This window comes from Salvelinus sp. IW2-2015, linkage group LG9 (genome assembly GCF_002910315.2).
Source record: "Salvelinus sp. IW2-2015 linkage group LG9, ASM291031v2, whole genome shotgun sequence".
Taxonomy (NCBI): domain Eukaryota; kingdom Metazoa; phylum Chordata; class Actinopteri; order Salmoniformes; family Salmonidae; genus Salvelinus; species Salvelinus sp. IW2-2015.
In genome coordinates this window covers 17,138,493-17,155,232 of record NC_036849.1, presented here as the reverse complement: position 1 = coordinate 17,155,232, position 16,740 = coordinate 17,138,493, and the positions used below count along the sequence as shown (strand labels likewise).

General features: G+C 46.2%; 1 long non-coding RNA gene across 1 annotated transcript in view; it reads right to left on the bottom strand.

Annotated features, from left to right (window-relative positions):
* The window catches only part of LOC139028206 (uncharacterized), a 12,621-nt gene extending 2,283 nt beyond the window's left edge, over positions 1-10,338 (bottom strand). Inside the window, exon 1 of the long non-coding RNA XR_011480396.1 lies at positions 9,632-10,338. This is a non-coding gene — a long non-coding RNA (uncharacterized lncRNA). The remainder of the gene's footprint in view (positions 1-9,631) is intronic.
* Positions 10,339-16,740: the final 6,402 nt, after the last annotated feature.

Below are 16,740 nucleotides of genomic sequence, written 5' to 3'. Positions count from 1 at the left end.
TGTGGGTTGTGTCAACCAAAAAATCAACCAGCAAGAAACAAAGAAACCCCTGGCTGACGACCTTCTGCCGTCCTGGGCTGGCTGACGACTCTGGCCCATCCTGGGCTGGCTGACGACTTGCTGGCCGATCCTTGGCTGGCTGACGACTTTCTGGCCGATTCCTGGCTGCTTGACGACTTCTGGCCGATCCTGGCTGACTACGACTCTCGCCGCTCCGACTGGCGCGGGATTTCTGGCGGGCTCCTGACTGACGGGACGCTCTAGCGGCCTTCCTGGCTGACGGACGGCTCAGCGGCCTCCTGACTTGACGGACGGCTCTGAAAGGCTCAGGACAGACGGGCGGCTTGGAAAGGCTCAGGACAGACGGGCAGCTCAGATTGGCGCTGGCAGACGCGGCAAGCTCAGACGGCGGCTGGGCAGACGGACGGCTCCAGGCAGCGCTGGGCAGACGGAGGCTCAGACGGCGCTGGGCAGACGGTGGCTCAGACGGCGCTGGGCAGACGGAAGCGCACGGCGCTGGCAGACGGGAGCGCAGGCGGCGTTTCAGCGGCGCTGGGCAGACGGCGACTCTGAGCCTGCTGAGGCGCACAGTAGCCTGGTGCGTGGTGCCGGAACTGGTGGTACCGGACTAGGACAGCACCTCAAGGCTAGTGCGGGGAGCAGAACAGGGCACACAGGGACTCTTGAGGTGCCCACAGGAGGTGGTGGTTGGTACCGGAACTGGTCTGGGCTGGAGACACGCACCACAGGGAGTGCGTGGAGGGAGAACAGGGCTCTGGAACGCACTGGAAACTGGTGCGTGAGTGGCACTGGTGGTACTGGGTGGGGACGAGGGTGGCCCCGGATAACCGGACCGTGCAGGCGTACTGGCTCCCTTGAGCACCGAGCCTGCCCAACCTTACCTGGTTGAAATGCTCCCGTAGCGACCAGTGCGGGAGGTGGAATAACCCGCACTGGCTGTGTTGGGAACCGGGGACACATGCGTTAAGGGCTAGGTGCCATGACACCGGCCGAAGACGACTGAGGACCAGATGTGTGGAGCCGGCTTCATGCAACTGGCTTCAATGCTCAATCTAGCCCGGCCAGTCGGGAGTGGATAACCCGCCCGGGCTCATGCAAGTTACAGGAGACACACGTGCGGCTGCTCCGCATAACAACGGTGTTCTCCGCACTCACCCGCCTTCATCCAACGGTATAAGAGGCCCGGGAAGTAATAAGCGCGAGCCGCACGAGCACGGTCTCAAACACATATGACCTTAGCTGCGGCACTGAACCTCCCCTTTAGACCACCCGCCACAAGATATTTGTTTTGGGCGCGGAGCTCTCTCAGGTCTTCCCGCCGCAGCTTCCGTGGCTGCCTCCTCAGAGCAGGCAGAACGCACCCGCCTCTCAGCTTGTCTAGCTGCACTCCCACGACTGCTTCATAAGTAAAGAGCAGGGGCCGCGAATATCTATCTCCACGGAGTATTACCTTAGTGCCTTCAGGAGTCCCGTTAGGCGGGTTCGCGTATGAAGGAGTTTGGCACCTCCACCAACACCTAGGCTGTCGCACAAAAGTCACTGTTGGGTAATGAGGCCGCTTCGCTCGCTGCGCCTTGATCTCCGATCTCGGCTCGCCCGGTTTTACCACGAACCTGGGCTGGATCGCGTGTGAGGTTGGTGGTGTTCTTATTACCTGTGCCCCGCAGAAGCCCTTTGCGTAAATCTACCTCGTTTATATGTTCCTCCAGGAAAAGGCACAAGGAGGCAAGGATTGGGACAAAGGCGCAGCGGTGGTTTGGATCAACATGACTTAATTTAATTTAAAATCGGAATGCACTCAGAAACGAAAGAGAGCCCACTTTGACATAAGTAAGCGAAAACTCATAATCAACTCGTCGGTAACCTAATGGCAACGGAACGTTGCCGCAGAAGCTTGTCATAACACATCTCTAAGCATACGAGGCGAGAGGCACAGCGTAGAGGCATCCTCAGACACACATCAGACGAATGAACCCAAAACACGGTCCAAAAACGCGAAAGCGTCACAAGCGTAAGAATGATCTCTGCAGCAAGAATGGTGAGAGTTCGCTCCACGGCGTACTCCAGAGTACTATCATGTCAGAGGTCTCTATCAGTCTACTCAAGTTAGTGAAAGAAATTCCCTGATCCCTCACAATGGCGCCGCTTAAACAAACTAAACACTATGCAAATCTAAATATTTAGATGCCATTTCCCTCAAGTGTGCCCTCTATATCCAACGAGAACCTCTCAAGCAAAGACCCACTGACCACGCCTCAGCGCGACCACTCCTTGACCGTTGAATCACATCAAGTCGGACCACCACGATATTCGTTGTCTCTTTTCGGCCACTTCACACCCAAAACAGAGCACCCGATCAAGCACGAACCTTCGGATTCCTCGCGAAAAGCACGAGCACAGTCCGGCGTAACAGCTATACTCGTAGATGCACCTCATATCGGCCCCAGAAGAAAAAATTACAATAGGAACCGCACCCTATATTGAACTCAAATATAAAGCTGCGTAGAAAAAAGAGTCAGCGAAGACAGTATTGCCAAAAACAGCAAGCCCAAGCACATATAGAGAAACCAAACAAATAAACAAAAATAAACATCACAATAATAATTAAACAATTAAGCGAAGCACTCTTCTTCTTTAACAATTAATCTCATAAACTATATATCCGCCAACATTTCTAGTCACTCATTAATCAACTTTGTAATAGACCACCCGAAACAGTATAGTTGCATCTTTTTTAGGTTAATTATTCATGTAAGACTGTGGCACAAGTTCAAATCAGCTAGATTATATTCAACACTTCTGACGAGCAATAGTTACTGATGTAGATAGTACATCAAAAACTATATTGCTGGATGGAGAGAGTGTTAGCATGTCATTGGATTTTATATCTAAACGATAGAATTAGAGTTAACAGCTAGATTATGACATTTGTGTCTTTATTGCTTAAATTTTAGATATTTCTCACTCTAAATTTACTTTTGGCCACCATATAATTTTTAAAAATGTTCAACAAATAGGTGCTATTCAAAATTTAACTCTCCACAATAACAAAAAAGGACTACCATTCCTTCCACTATACTTCTTGTACTTAAAAGGATAATTGAAACCTCTAATGTCTCTTCAAGTAATATTCTAAATAATAAACAGGTCATTTTTATATAATACGTTTATCCCCAACCCACACTACATACGCTAATCTAGCATCACTATAATGAGAATTCACTCGAATGTATGTATTGTCCGTGCAAGCCACTTAAAAGCTACACTGTGGGTTGACTAAATATTTGTTATATTTGGAGCCCCCCTATAGCTCTCAATATGTGTTAATACAATTTAGATAATTATATATACTCTACGAATAAATATATCTAAACTCATGGTTTTCACCACAACTGTTCTTCTGTTTAATCTCGCATTTATGTCTAATTAAGATTGAAAGCACCATAGCTCTACATTCTTAAGAAATAGGACTTAAGGCGCTGTGGTAATACTTTGTGTTGAGAGTAATGTATCGACCTTTACACTACTCTGGATAGGGCACACACAAACCTGGGCTGAGCACTGATTGTAGTTCTTCTCCTATCGTGAATTCCGATCGACAGTAGCTACATATGTACAATCATATACAACTAGTCTTACATCATGTGTCAGACTGGCGGGTATGATGACGGTGAAAGTTGAGTCCACGTGCATCCTGTTTCCCATGTTCTAGACTGCATCCTTGAGCATGATTCTTATTACAACTTTCTACTCTAGTGAGGATGATCATAGATCGGGTTCAAAGTCCAGACTCTGGGGCCACACAAGGACTTGAGCTTGTCCCCGCGCAGAGTCCACTTAACTCTTATTTAATTGTATTGCTCATGTGATTTGGCATGTAAGCTGCAACTCCCTTGTCTCACTGAAGGTTGGCACAAGATTGGACCACGTGGTCACATGTCATTAGATGAAGGATATCCAAGCCACTGATGAGGTCGGACAGGCTCTTTTTGAGAGGCAGGATCTTATATTGTCATCTAATTGATATTTTCTACATCTAGCCTAGCATTTGTCGCCATACACGGTTCTGTCTCGTTTCTACCGAAATTAGCATCTTCCGGCAGACCTAGTCAAATAACCCTGCCTGCCGCTGAAAAAATCCCCACCGTCCAACCAATGCCAGAATTGTTAAAATCGGCTGCCAGACACACCCAGTTGGGCCTTAGCAGCCAAAAAAGTATATGCGCCATATGGTTACGCCGCGCGTATTCGCCAACTCAAACAGTAGAAAAAATGCTATTAGGAAATGCAGGAGACCACATGAGCATTCTCAAGATCGGGTGAGGCCTTTCATAAGTACCATCCACTTGACTTGCAATGCTTTGTCTCGTGCTTATTGGTGTGAAGAGTATAAAACATGATACATTTTATGGCACAAGAGTGGATCGGCTTCTAACTATTTGTCATGCAAACTACTTGTACAGCAGAAGGGTCATTATGGATAATATGAATCCACTTTAGTCGGTCGTACGAGGTGGGTGTGACAACTAGGCTTGGCCTGCTTACGCGCATACTCTTACCATTAAAGGCCTGACCTCTATGGAGAAGAATGTCAGTTAGCAGTTTTGGCTGAAAGTAGCATCGAGATATTTCGAGTTAGTCTAGGGGACGGAGATTTCGGTCGCCAATCTGTCACGACAGAAGAGGATAGGTGACACCATCATAACGAGGCAGCATTGTCAGGTACCGGGGATCGAAACCATTGGGTTCTAGTGTCACCTCCCTGAACGCGAGCCCTTCTCGCCCGAATTCGGTTCCAGTTGGCTGAGGGTGGCCTCAAGCATACATAGAGAAGGAGTCTGTTTCAGGGTGTTTCGCTAAACTTTTCTTCCCATCCAAGTTTCAAGCAATGATGCGATACGTCACGAACACATTTGTGTTAAACTTTGGTAAGGGCGAACGTTAGCAATGCTGCACAGAAAATGGTTTTGGTACCCTTACCCAGATCTGTGCCTTGACACAATCTGTTTCGAGCATTTCTTGAACGCCAGGAGTAATGGACTTGGGGACTGGGACAGCAAGGATGGAACCTTCCTTTGCTAGTCAGTCCACCTCTTGATCCGTCCATAGCAGCTCTGGATCAATGCTGAACAGCGTATTGTTAGTCTCTCTACATCCGGCACAATCATTCATGATGGTAAGACCCAGGTAACCAAACCCCATCACTGCCAGCAATATGACGTTTCCTAGACACCAGTGGCCGTCATCATTCTTAAAATGGAAGAAGTTTGAACCAACCAAGACTCTTCCTAGAAGCTGGCCACCCAGCCAAACTGAGCAATCGGGGGAGAGAGAAAGGCCTTGGTCAGGGATGGTGACCTAGAACCCAATGGTCACTCTTGACAGAGCTCCAGATTCATGCTGTGGAATGGGAGAACCCCCAGAAGAACCATCTCTGCACCCTCCACCAATCAGGCCTTATATGTAGAGTAGCTAGACGGAAGCCACTCCTCAGGAAAGGGCACATAAACTTAGAGTTGCCAAAAGGCACTAAATAACTCTCAGACAATAAGAACAAGATTATCTGGTTTTATGAAACCAAGATTGAAACTCTTGGCCTGAATCCAAGCTTCATTGTCGGGGGGAAACTGCACCATCCTTACGGTTGGCATGGTGGTGCTAGCATTTCATGCTGTTGGGCATCTTTTCAGCGGCAGGGCAGGAGACTAGTCAAGATCAAGGAAAGATGAACGGAGCAAAAGTACAGAGAGATACTTGATGAAAACCTGCTCCAGGCGCTCAGACTCAAAATGGGGACAAAAGGTTACCTCAAACAGGACAAGGACCTTAAGCCCACAGCCCAAAGACAATGCCAGGAAGTGGGCTCGGGGACGCAAAAGGGGGGGCCCTTCAATGTCCTTGTGTGCCAACCAGAAGTCTGGACTTGAAAACCCGATCTACTCATGTCTCTGTGGGAGACTCTGGAGCAGGTACGCTGCTTGGCCTCCTAGGATGCTCTGCCCGCATCCCAATCTTTGCGAGCAGTCTCGTTGGACGGGAGTACGCTGCACGAGTAGATGGGAGAGAAAACTGAACGTCCACTAGAGAACGAGTTCTTGCGTGCGGCTCTGACTGACTTGTGGCCAACAGGGTGCTGTGGGGGCTCCGGCAGTGTACGGTGTCACATAGCGCCCTAAGACTTACTCGACGGGCGTGTAATCCACTGCAACAACGGCAGTGCTTCTAAAAGTACTGAAGTAAGAGTACGGACGGCGGATACTGTTTGCAGACTCGATGTTTCGCTGTGTGTTTGCAGATTTTTTTAATAAATTAGCTAAAAAGAGAGTCACAACCGTCCTTCTATAGGCTTCATTCGGACGCTGAGGTCAGGACGGATGGCTCAGACGGCGCTGGGCAGACGGATGGCTCAGACGGAGCTGGGCAGGACGGGGTGATTGTGTATTTAGAGGTGGATGCTTCAGGGCCGGGCGCGGTTGGGAACCTATAATCCACGGCCTACTTTTACGATAGTACAGGCTGCTTAACCTTAAGAAGAAGTGCTGCGACAGAAGTAGTGCCAGCAGGGCCTTGGATTGCACTTACATTGTGGATTATGTTTAGGCGTGCGATAAGCAAGGACTAAGTCCGCTGGATAATTTTGCTAAGCTTCTGTGCAGCATTTTTTGTGGTACATCGCTTCCCTTTTCAGAGTGTTGAAAATATCTGATAGACACTCGGGTGTATGGTTTTATTGGATGGGGAGGATTTATGCAAATGCAAAATTTCTCAGCTTTTTACCTCAAAATATTTATTGAAAACTATTATTTTTTGAGGCAAGAGAGGAAACTGTGTTCTGTTATTGGTGACTATTGTGCGTGGTTGTCAGAAGCACTGATGTGACTACCTACGGCTTTTGTAAAATAACCACCAGCTCGGTATGCATCTAGAGGTGGTGGGCAAACAACTCTCGGGTCAGGAGCCATGCACTATAGCCTTGCCTCAGGATAAGTTGGCTGTGTGCGTAATGTCTGGAGCTTCAGGTACCGGAAACTGGAGGTACTGGGCTGTGAGGGATCCGAACCGATAAGCCGATGCTGCGACCACAGGGGGTAGAAGAGAGGGAAACAGAGAGAGTGGAGCGAGGGTCGAAAAGCTGGAGAGCACAAGGTTTACTTCAGGGGCTCTGGAAACGCCACTGGAAACCTGTGCTGGTGTACATCACTGCTTCCTTAAGACTCTTTCTGCGCTGTACTCACAGTGAATGTCTATTCTCCTAGGGAGCTTGCGGCGCGGAAGGTCCGCGCCCTCAACCGGGATACCCTCTTCCATACCTCTACCATCTACTCTCACTGCTTGGCAGTTACAACAACTTTCGCAGGTGTTCGATAAACTGGCTCCTTTCTTTTTGTGAAAGCTATGCCGGTTACATCTAAGCCTCAGCTCGCCTCCACCCCTGACCTACCTTATCTTTCACCCTGTGAGCAAGCCTTGCACGAATTGTCTTCCTCTCTCCGCTTAAGGCCCCCATGATCCCCCCCCACACAGAACTAACCCACACCTTTCTTGCCCGGAGGCCAGGTGGGATATAACTCAACACACTCCCGCGAAGAGCTAACGCATGGCTGTGTTTTAGCGAATTCATAAACCGGACATCGTCATGCGTAAGGCTTGTGCCATGTACACGGCCCGAGGAGACGCTACCTTACATGCTTAGGCAGAACTGTTTGTAATTTTCTCGGGAGCTTCCAGTTGTCGCATCGTTGGCGTGCTGCTAGATGACTATCAACCTCCATCATGCCAAGCAACAATGCCTGCATGCCTGGTCTGCCCAGTCAATGCAGCGGGTCAGGAGAAAGACAGGACTCATGGAATAACATGCAGGCCACCGCCGGGTGCTGGTATAGAGTGGGACACTACGAGGCCCGACAGTGCCACACACCGGTTTGGGCGGCTCTTGTGCTTCCGTCCTAACACCCCAAGATACACCGTGCCAGGACTGTTTTGGCTCATATGTGTGCCACCGTACTCCCGCTCTCGACGAACACCACGATTGTGTAGGAGAACATGATGTCAAGTGGGCGGCCCAGGTTTCTCCTACTCCTGGCGCTTCGCCCCACATTGAGCCTCTCTTCTACAGATGAAAGCAATATCCCCCCGGTTCCCACCCCCCTCCACCTATATTGACAGACGCTTTTATTTGGGAGTGTCTATTTTCGATGTACCTGCCCGCGTGGGTTTCCGTGCTAGAGCCCGTCTTTGCTCGCCTCCTAGCAATATACGTCCGGCTTCCTCTCCCTTCGCAAGTGCCTCTGCTCTCCTAGCTGCCTCGACAGCATGTTCCCATTGGGATGGCGGAATCCTTTTCGCAACCGTTAGCCCATGTGTCGTCGGTTTGACCAGTTCATAATTTCTCTCCATGTCCAGGTTAGTCCTGTGTGAGAGTGGCCGCCTGCTGCTCCTGGTCTCGCCAAGGTCCGGGTACGCCGACGCCTGTTCTTGGTCGAGTAGGTGGGTGTTCTGTAACGGCAGGTATCGAGCATTGAAATTTCGCTCTAGAGCCTTGTGAAGACACATATCTACCCATGCCCCCACCATTCTTCGGGCCTGCCTTCGAAGGTATTTTGCAGGCTCTGGCCCATGTTCGCATACCACGCTTTGCCACAAAGGCGAGACGGAGGAGAAGCGAGAAGGATCGGAGAGACGTATAACCATTGCAGCCGTGCGTAAGTTTCCATGAATTTAATAAGCCACGAAAGGGCTTATCCATTCGCTGCTACAGGATTGTATACGCAACAACTATACGATCCCCCACTCACGTCTAAAATAAACTAACCGTAACAGTTCCCGTGTTGCACAAACACTGACCACTGACAGAAAACTAGTACCTGAGCCCACATGTCTATCCCCAACACAAAACAAAGCACCTACTTATATGGTAGCCCTCCATGGTCTGGACACTACGCCTGGACAGTACACAATGCAAACCTCTCTTGCATCTACAGCTTCGCATTGAATGTGCCCATCCTGGATTTTGAGCGCACTACGCTACAACCCAGCGTTATGTGATTTGGAATTGTAGACTCCACCGGGTCTCATGCTACCACTAGGAGTCTTGGCCTAGCACCGCCAGCATTCAAAAAGTGACCAAAATCAAGCCAGAAAGCATTTAGGATTTGAGAAGTGGTCTGTGAGTCACCACTGCAGAATCACTTCCTATTGGCTGATGAGAACCATAGTGTAGCGGCTGTCTGCTAATGCCGTAAACTTTACATTTCACACCAATTCATGTATCTATTCCACTCATATGCACAAAACAGCACATAGACACGTGACATTTTTGTCAAATCCGAAGTTGCTGACTCCGATAAAGTAGACAGACTACCTTAGAGTTCATCACAGAAGTTCGTGTACTTGACTTGGTGTTCAGCCTAATATGGTTCTCAATCAGAGGCAGCTGTCAATCGTTGTCCCTGATTGAGAATCATATATAGGTGGCTTGTTTTGTGTTGGGGATTTGTGGGTGGTTGTTTTCTGTGTRAGTGTTTGTGCCACACGGGACTGTTACGGTTAGTTATTTTTGTTATTTTGTATTGTGTATAGTTTTCGTGCTTATTAAATCATGGAAACTTACCACGCTGCACATTGGTCCTCCGATCCTTCTCGCCTCTCCTCGTCTGAGGAGGAGGAAGAGCTAGACTGCCGTTACAGCTAGCAAGCAAGCCAGCCACCTACCTAACCTCAGCTAACATTAGCTAGCTAACAACACGCTTTAACTTTGGATCTTTTGTTTAGACATGTCACGTTAACGTTAGCTAGCTAGCTAGCTAAAAAAGTAACTATAATCCCAATCCATAGAATAACGTTACTAGCAATACAAACCGATTGTCATGGCAAGCTAAAGTTAACCAAATAACGTTAGGTTCATTGTTCAATGGCTGGATGGCTAACCGCAAGCTTTAGCTTGCAATGAAAACAATTTTCGGACAGAATTAGAAACGTATAATATCTGAATCTGTAGCTAGATTTGTACCTGTATACATTAATGAAAGCTTAATGGCAGACTGCAACCTCTTTTATAAGACATCCTGTGTTGTTTCTGTTTAGTTTACACAGCTTGTTTGGCCCGTTGTGTTCCACTGATTTCAAAACGTGTTATGAAATGAGAGAGTAAGCATTTTGCATGGCACGATAGTCATCCAGAAAGTAGTCAATCATAACTTTTTCCCACTGACCTTTGTCGATAACGCCTGATAAATTCAGGGCAGCAATGTTATTGAGAGCAGTAACAACATATTTGCAGTACTCCATTGCTAACATAATATCTTTCTAAAAAAACTGCAGTAGAAAGGATTATTAACGCATTACGAGCAGCTCATTTTAAAGACAAAAGATGCAACACCACAGACCAATCCAAACTCATCTCTCGGCATGTCCAGCCCACTCAATATCTCAGCCAATCATGGCTAGCGGGAAGGTTGCCGACTTTTTCTGTGGCTAAACCAACTAGGCTCGTAATTTAATAATTGTATTGGTATTTACAGATGACATACACGTTTGATATTAAGACACATGAAAGTTCACATGATCGAGAAGGCATTTCTGCCAAAAACACATTTTGATAAAAAATATATTATTTTTACATTCAAAAGGCTCTCTTGTGAAGTCGTGACTTGCGACATACGCCTAGTTTCCTGAATCGGGTCACATTTGCAACAAAAAAAAGAAAACAGGGTCCTTATAGGGTATTGTGTGTAGATTGATGAGACAAAATGTTTTATTTAATCCATTTTAGAATAAGGCTGTAATATAACAAAATGTGGAAAAAGTCAAGGGGTCTGAATACTTTCCAAATGCACTGTACACATTTGTGCATATTCATAAAAATAAAAAATACAGAAATAACTTATTTACATAAGTATTCAGAACCTTTGCTATGAGACTCAAAATTGAGCTCCGGTGTATCCTGTTTCCATTGATCATCCTTTGTTTCTACAATTTGATTGGAGTCCACCTGTGGTAAATTCAATTGATTGTGTCACGTTCCTGACCTGTTTTCTTTTGTCTTGTATTTATTTAGTTGGTCAGGGCGTGAGTTGGGTGGGTTTGTCTATGTGTGATTTTCTATGTTGGGATTTTGTGTTCGGCCTGGTATGATTCTCAATCAGAGGCAGCTGTCAATCGTTGTCCCTGATTGAGAATCATACTAAGGCAGCCGGGGTTCACGTGTGTGTTTGTGGGTGTTTGTATCTCGTGTCAGTATTCGTGCCACACGGGACTGTTTTCGGTTTTGTCACGTTTTTTTTTTTTTTGTATTTGTAAGTGTTCAGTTTCGTTTTGATTAAATCAATATGAGCACTAACAACTCTGCGTTTTGGTCCGACCCTTACTCCTTCTCCTCATCTGAGGAGGAGGAATTAGACAGCCGTTACAGATTGAACATGATTTGGAAAAGCACACACCTGTCTATGTAAGGTCCCACAATTGACAGTGCATGTCAGAGCAAAAACCAAGCCATAAGGTCGAAGGAATTGTTCGTAGAGCTCCGAGATAGGATTGTGTCGAGGCACAGATCAGGGGAAGGGTGCCAAAATATTTATGCAGCATTGAAGGTCCCCAAGAACACAGTGGCCTCCATCATTCTTAAATTGAAGAAGTTTGGAACCACCAAGACTCTTGCTAGAGCTGGCCGCCCAGCCAAACTGAGCAATCGGGGAAGAAGGGCCTTGGTCAGGGAGGTTACCAAGAAACCCGATGTTCACTCTGACAGAGCTCCAGAGTTCCTCTGTGGAGATGGGAGAACCTTACAGAAGGACAACCGTCTCTGCAGAACTCCACCAATCAGGCCTTTATGGTAGAGTGGCCAGACAGAAGCCACTCCTCAGTAAAAGGCACATGACAGCCCGCTTGGAGTTTGCCAAAAGGCACTTAAAGGACTGTCAGACCATGAGAAACAAGATTCTCTGGTCTCATGAAACCAAGATTGAACTCTTTGGCCTGAATGCCAAGAGTCACGTCTGGAGGAAACCTGGCGCCATCACTACAGTGAAGCATGGTGGTGGCAGCATCAGGGTGTGGGGATATTTTTCAGCAGCAGGGACTGGGAGACTAATCAGGATTGAGGGAAAGATGAACGGAGCAAAGTACAGAGAGATCCTTGATGAAAACCTCCTCCAGAGCGCTCAGGACCTCAGACCGGGACCAAGGTTCCCCTTTCGAACAGTACAACAACCCTAAGCACACAGTCAAGACAACGCAGGAGTGGCTGGCCCAGCCAGAGCCCGGACTTGAACCCGATCAAACATCTCTTGAGAGACCTTGAGAAATAGCTGTGCAGCGACGCTCCCCATCCAACCTGACAGAGCTTGAGAGGATCTTTGTTTTGTTATTATGAGGTATTGTGTGTAGATTGAGGAGGGACATTTTTTTGTGTTAATTTTAGAATAAGGCTGTAACATAACAAAATGTGGAAAAAGTCAAGGGTTCTGAATACTTTCCGAAATGCACTGTATAAATCATTGGGTGGAAGCGGACTGGAAGCTTTAAACTTGTGTAACCTCAGAAGGCTGGTGGGAGTCCTTCTGAGCCCCAGCAACTGTGCTCCGGCTTGACCTCATACATACCCAACACACAACCACCTGCTTAGACATAGGAACTAACTAGGCAATGTAGAGTGCGAAGCCTTATATAGAGTATTTCCTGTCTAGACATGTTTCCTTTTCAATTGTTCATCTTGTTTCAATTGTTCAAGGTGGAAACCATAACATGTTTCAATGCACAGTATGAAATTGTATCACTTGATGTAATCAGCTGTATAATAAAGCTGTGATTTACTATCCTTGCTTGGAACTGGTTTCAACATGATTATTATGTGGTTGCAAAGGAACACCATTATTGATTTCACACGTTTTCCAAGGGATTTACCCTTTCTGCCTCCTGTGCCCATTTGTAGCGGCAGGGCCAGAACGACTCCAGGCCTGGGATGCCTGTCCAACCTGAATATAGTCTGAACACTGCCTGAATTCAACAGGACCAGAGTTGTTTGCACTTCCCAACTCCATGGCAACCCTGTGGAAATAGGGGGATAACCGTTCTGCAATCTGGCCTGGTGAGGCAGCTGGGCTTGCCCATTGACTTGGGTGCCTTACACACACCCCAAGAGTGTTTGGTTAATGCTTCCATGGCTCTTGAGGAAAGGTCTTTGTGGGAAAGAAGAGGCTTTTGGGGATTATTGAGAGCATACACAGACTTAAAGCTAACCTCAGAACTTAATCCTACTGGAACACTCTCTACGAATATTGCAGCTCATCCCTTAACTCCTCAAGTCCATCAATCTATTTGTGTTTTGCAGCTCTATCTACATTGCAATTTACTATAATTGTTTAACTGTCTACACAGTTCTTAAAAGAGTGGTAGTATGATGATTGCAGACTAAGGTATTAACACAAGGCCTTGTAAGAAATTGCTGTCTCACTAACACCAGCTTAAGAAAATAAGCGACAAGGCCCGTGTATTGCTGAGTTTCTCCGTAGACACAATTGTGTCCCCTAGTGCATTTACTGTGTATTACCTCAATAAACACATATCTCTGTCCTCTACTGTCTTGTTCATGCGTTTATTAAATAGGTCTAACTTGTTAGTTGAAATATTTGATGAAGTAAAGAAATATCTGCACCTGTAAATAATAAAATACTGTAGATCATATGGATAAATGCAAAGACCTAATCTAACGGCAGTTTGTACTGCACAAATACTGAGATGATGAATGGAATTATCCTTGTTAAATGCAGTGAGGTTACATTTGTTCCGGGAAGATAATCAGACTAATCTAACTCCCTACATCCTGAGAGTGATTCAGTGTTCTGGAGACCATATAGAATTATCATTCCACTGGATTCTGTGAACTGTTTCTTTCCAGGAGGACATTCACAAGAAACACACCTCCCAATAGAGAACACATCAAGATACATCTTCAAGCATGTCATGTTCTGTCAGCCCAAGTTAGGGGCGTGGTGGAAACTGTGGTTTATCCATTCATTTTGTATGATCTGGAGACAGCATAACCTGTTATATGGAATAAAGAAAACTCAATTCAAAAGGTCTCACAAGGGAAAACATTTTTTGTCCCTCTACAGTCAGCAAACCATATATCAGGCACCCTATTATATATGTCAGAATATAAGATCCTTTTCACAATTTGTGCAATAGTGATGCCACTTTGGTGGGATTTCTCTGTAAAAAAAATGTAATGTTTTCTTGTGTAAGGTAATGTTTCAGTTAAGTGATGTTAGTGCATTATATTATTGGTGCAAATGAATGCGATTAAGAGGAACAACACATTAGCAAGAAGCATCAATATCCTTTGATGATCCTTATGAACCACTAAGCACCATTCCCAACAGAGTATGCATCCTGATGAACTGCTCATTTCTGGGACAAGTGCACAACATACAATGTAAACGTTCAGTGTTTATCAAACAATCCCAAAGTTAATATCTATTTGTACATCATTTGCTTGTGGAGGAAATCATCTTAATTTAATTATTTCCTCTGTGAGAACAAACTGTTGTAATTGTCCACATTGTGTTGTATACTGGTTGTCCACAGGGTGGCAGTCTAGTCATATCCCTAAAATCGATTTCAATAGGCAATGAAAAGAATGCAAAATATATACTACTGTATACTCTCTCTATATATATACTATACTACAATTAAGACTTAAAATGTGAAATATACTATAGCCTGAGACAGAATGCATTTCTGTTAGATACAGGAGGCTGATGAGGGCACAGTAACAGTTCAGCTCACTCAGACCAACAAAAATAGTCAGATCTTGTTGTTGGAGGCAGCAGCATTGTTGCGAGTGGTTCTGTTATAGAAGAAGCCACCTCCAGGTCATGAAACTCATGTTCCTCCCATAAATAGCCCAGAGTCAGTCTGAGGCTCCCTGGGGAGTACCTTGTCTATCTCTGACTGTACTGGAGCAGACAGAGAACAGCCCAACTCCATCCAGACCTCAACAGCAGCAGAGCCTTTCAGCTTTTATTTACTTTAAGTCCACAGAGGTAATCCATCCTAATACACCATAATACAGATTCCTTAGCAAATAAATTAATCACACAAAGAGGCTGATGCCATGGACAAGTTGTGTCATGTGTTAAGGTCTGGAAAGCAGTGCATACTGTGTTGAGTTACAGCTCGATCAATGTCCACTAACTCATACTGCGGCCCAGAAGAGATATTATGAATGATCCATCAATAAACCTATCTAGCTGCCAATACCAGGCAGGACTGGTCAGTTGTTGGCCACAGAGGAAATTCTCTGGGTCATTTCCACCCTAGGTAACACCCTTGGGGTCGGGAGGCATTTATCAGAAGGTATTGATTCCCTGTTAAGTTGTCCCTGGGTAGACAGTGATCATGGGAGAGAGAGCTCAGCCTTTTGCCTTAAGCGTCAGCCTGGACAAATTGGTTTAATTAGGCTTGCCCTCTTTGGAGGATAGAGGGGCATTGTGGGTTATATACAAGCATAAGTTGTGTCTTTTGTGGTAAGTCAGATCAATATGTGAAACAGGGGAACTGTCAGACTGAGGTGGAGGGTCAGCGTGGTGCTGCAACCAAGGGTAGGGAGATGGCTGACAGGTTTCTTCAATGGAGTGTTTAGCAGTTACCCTCCGTGTTAGTGGATAAATACCAAGCACAAGAAAGCTTTGGTCTCTGATCATGGGCTGTTAATGATTACACAAGTAAGATATAAGCTTGGGGAATTATAACCCATGGAAATCTCCACAGGTGTTAGGGAATCCCAACAGGGGTGTAGTTTAACAGGGGCCATTATGGCAATCTTAAAGATGAGGACTCATGGACCTGGACAGTCTTTGAGGAGTCGAGGGCTCAGTGCTCTGTTCCATTATAAAGACATGAGGCCATACCACACTATGACCTTTTTATTACACAACACAGACATTACTTTCTCAGTGACACATGACCGTGGCTTCATTATGGTCACTTTGAACAGCAGGCCAGAGGAGAGTCATCAAAGCCAATGTAGAAACCTTCCCTCTATGTGTTTTATCTACCATGTGACGTTAACTGTTCTCCCTCTAATTGCATGATAACAAATGGCTGCTATTGGCATGTTATGTAGACACCATTTAATGAGTGGTCAAGTAGGAGATACTCATGACAACACTTATTCACTTGGTCAGGCATTCTACATGCAGTGAGGAAATGGGCCAACCATAAATACCCAGAGTTTAATGAGAATGTCGAGCCAGTAGAGGAGGACTGTGAGAGGCTGATTTAAAGCGACATTAGTCCTGACCTGGGAGGGCAACGTGCTCGGCCAACCATCTCCATACAGCTCTGGGCACCAGCTAGGGGAGAAATCCTAGCTCTAAGATTGCCAATCTCCCAAATCATTATTCTCATTACGAACAAATGACAGAGGCTTTTACAGAGGGCTCCTTTGAGGCTTCCCAAATCCCTCCCCTGATCTCTCACTCTCTGGTGACTTCGACCTTGAATCGCCAGAGTGAGTGTTGCCTTTCCTACCATCAGGGTTCAGTAGATTTTGGTTTGAGGAATGAACTCTGTTGATTTCCCTTCCATAGATCCCCTTTAATGACCCGTGGGGAGAGTGGCTGTAGGCTGCGGGGTCAATGTTGGGCTCAGAAATCTTGCGAGGGAGTAGAGTAGAGACACCTGCCACTATACTGACTCCACAGTAGTGTAGGCCTATAT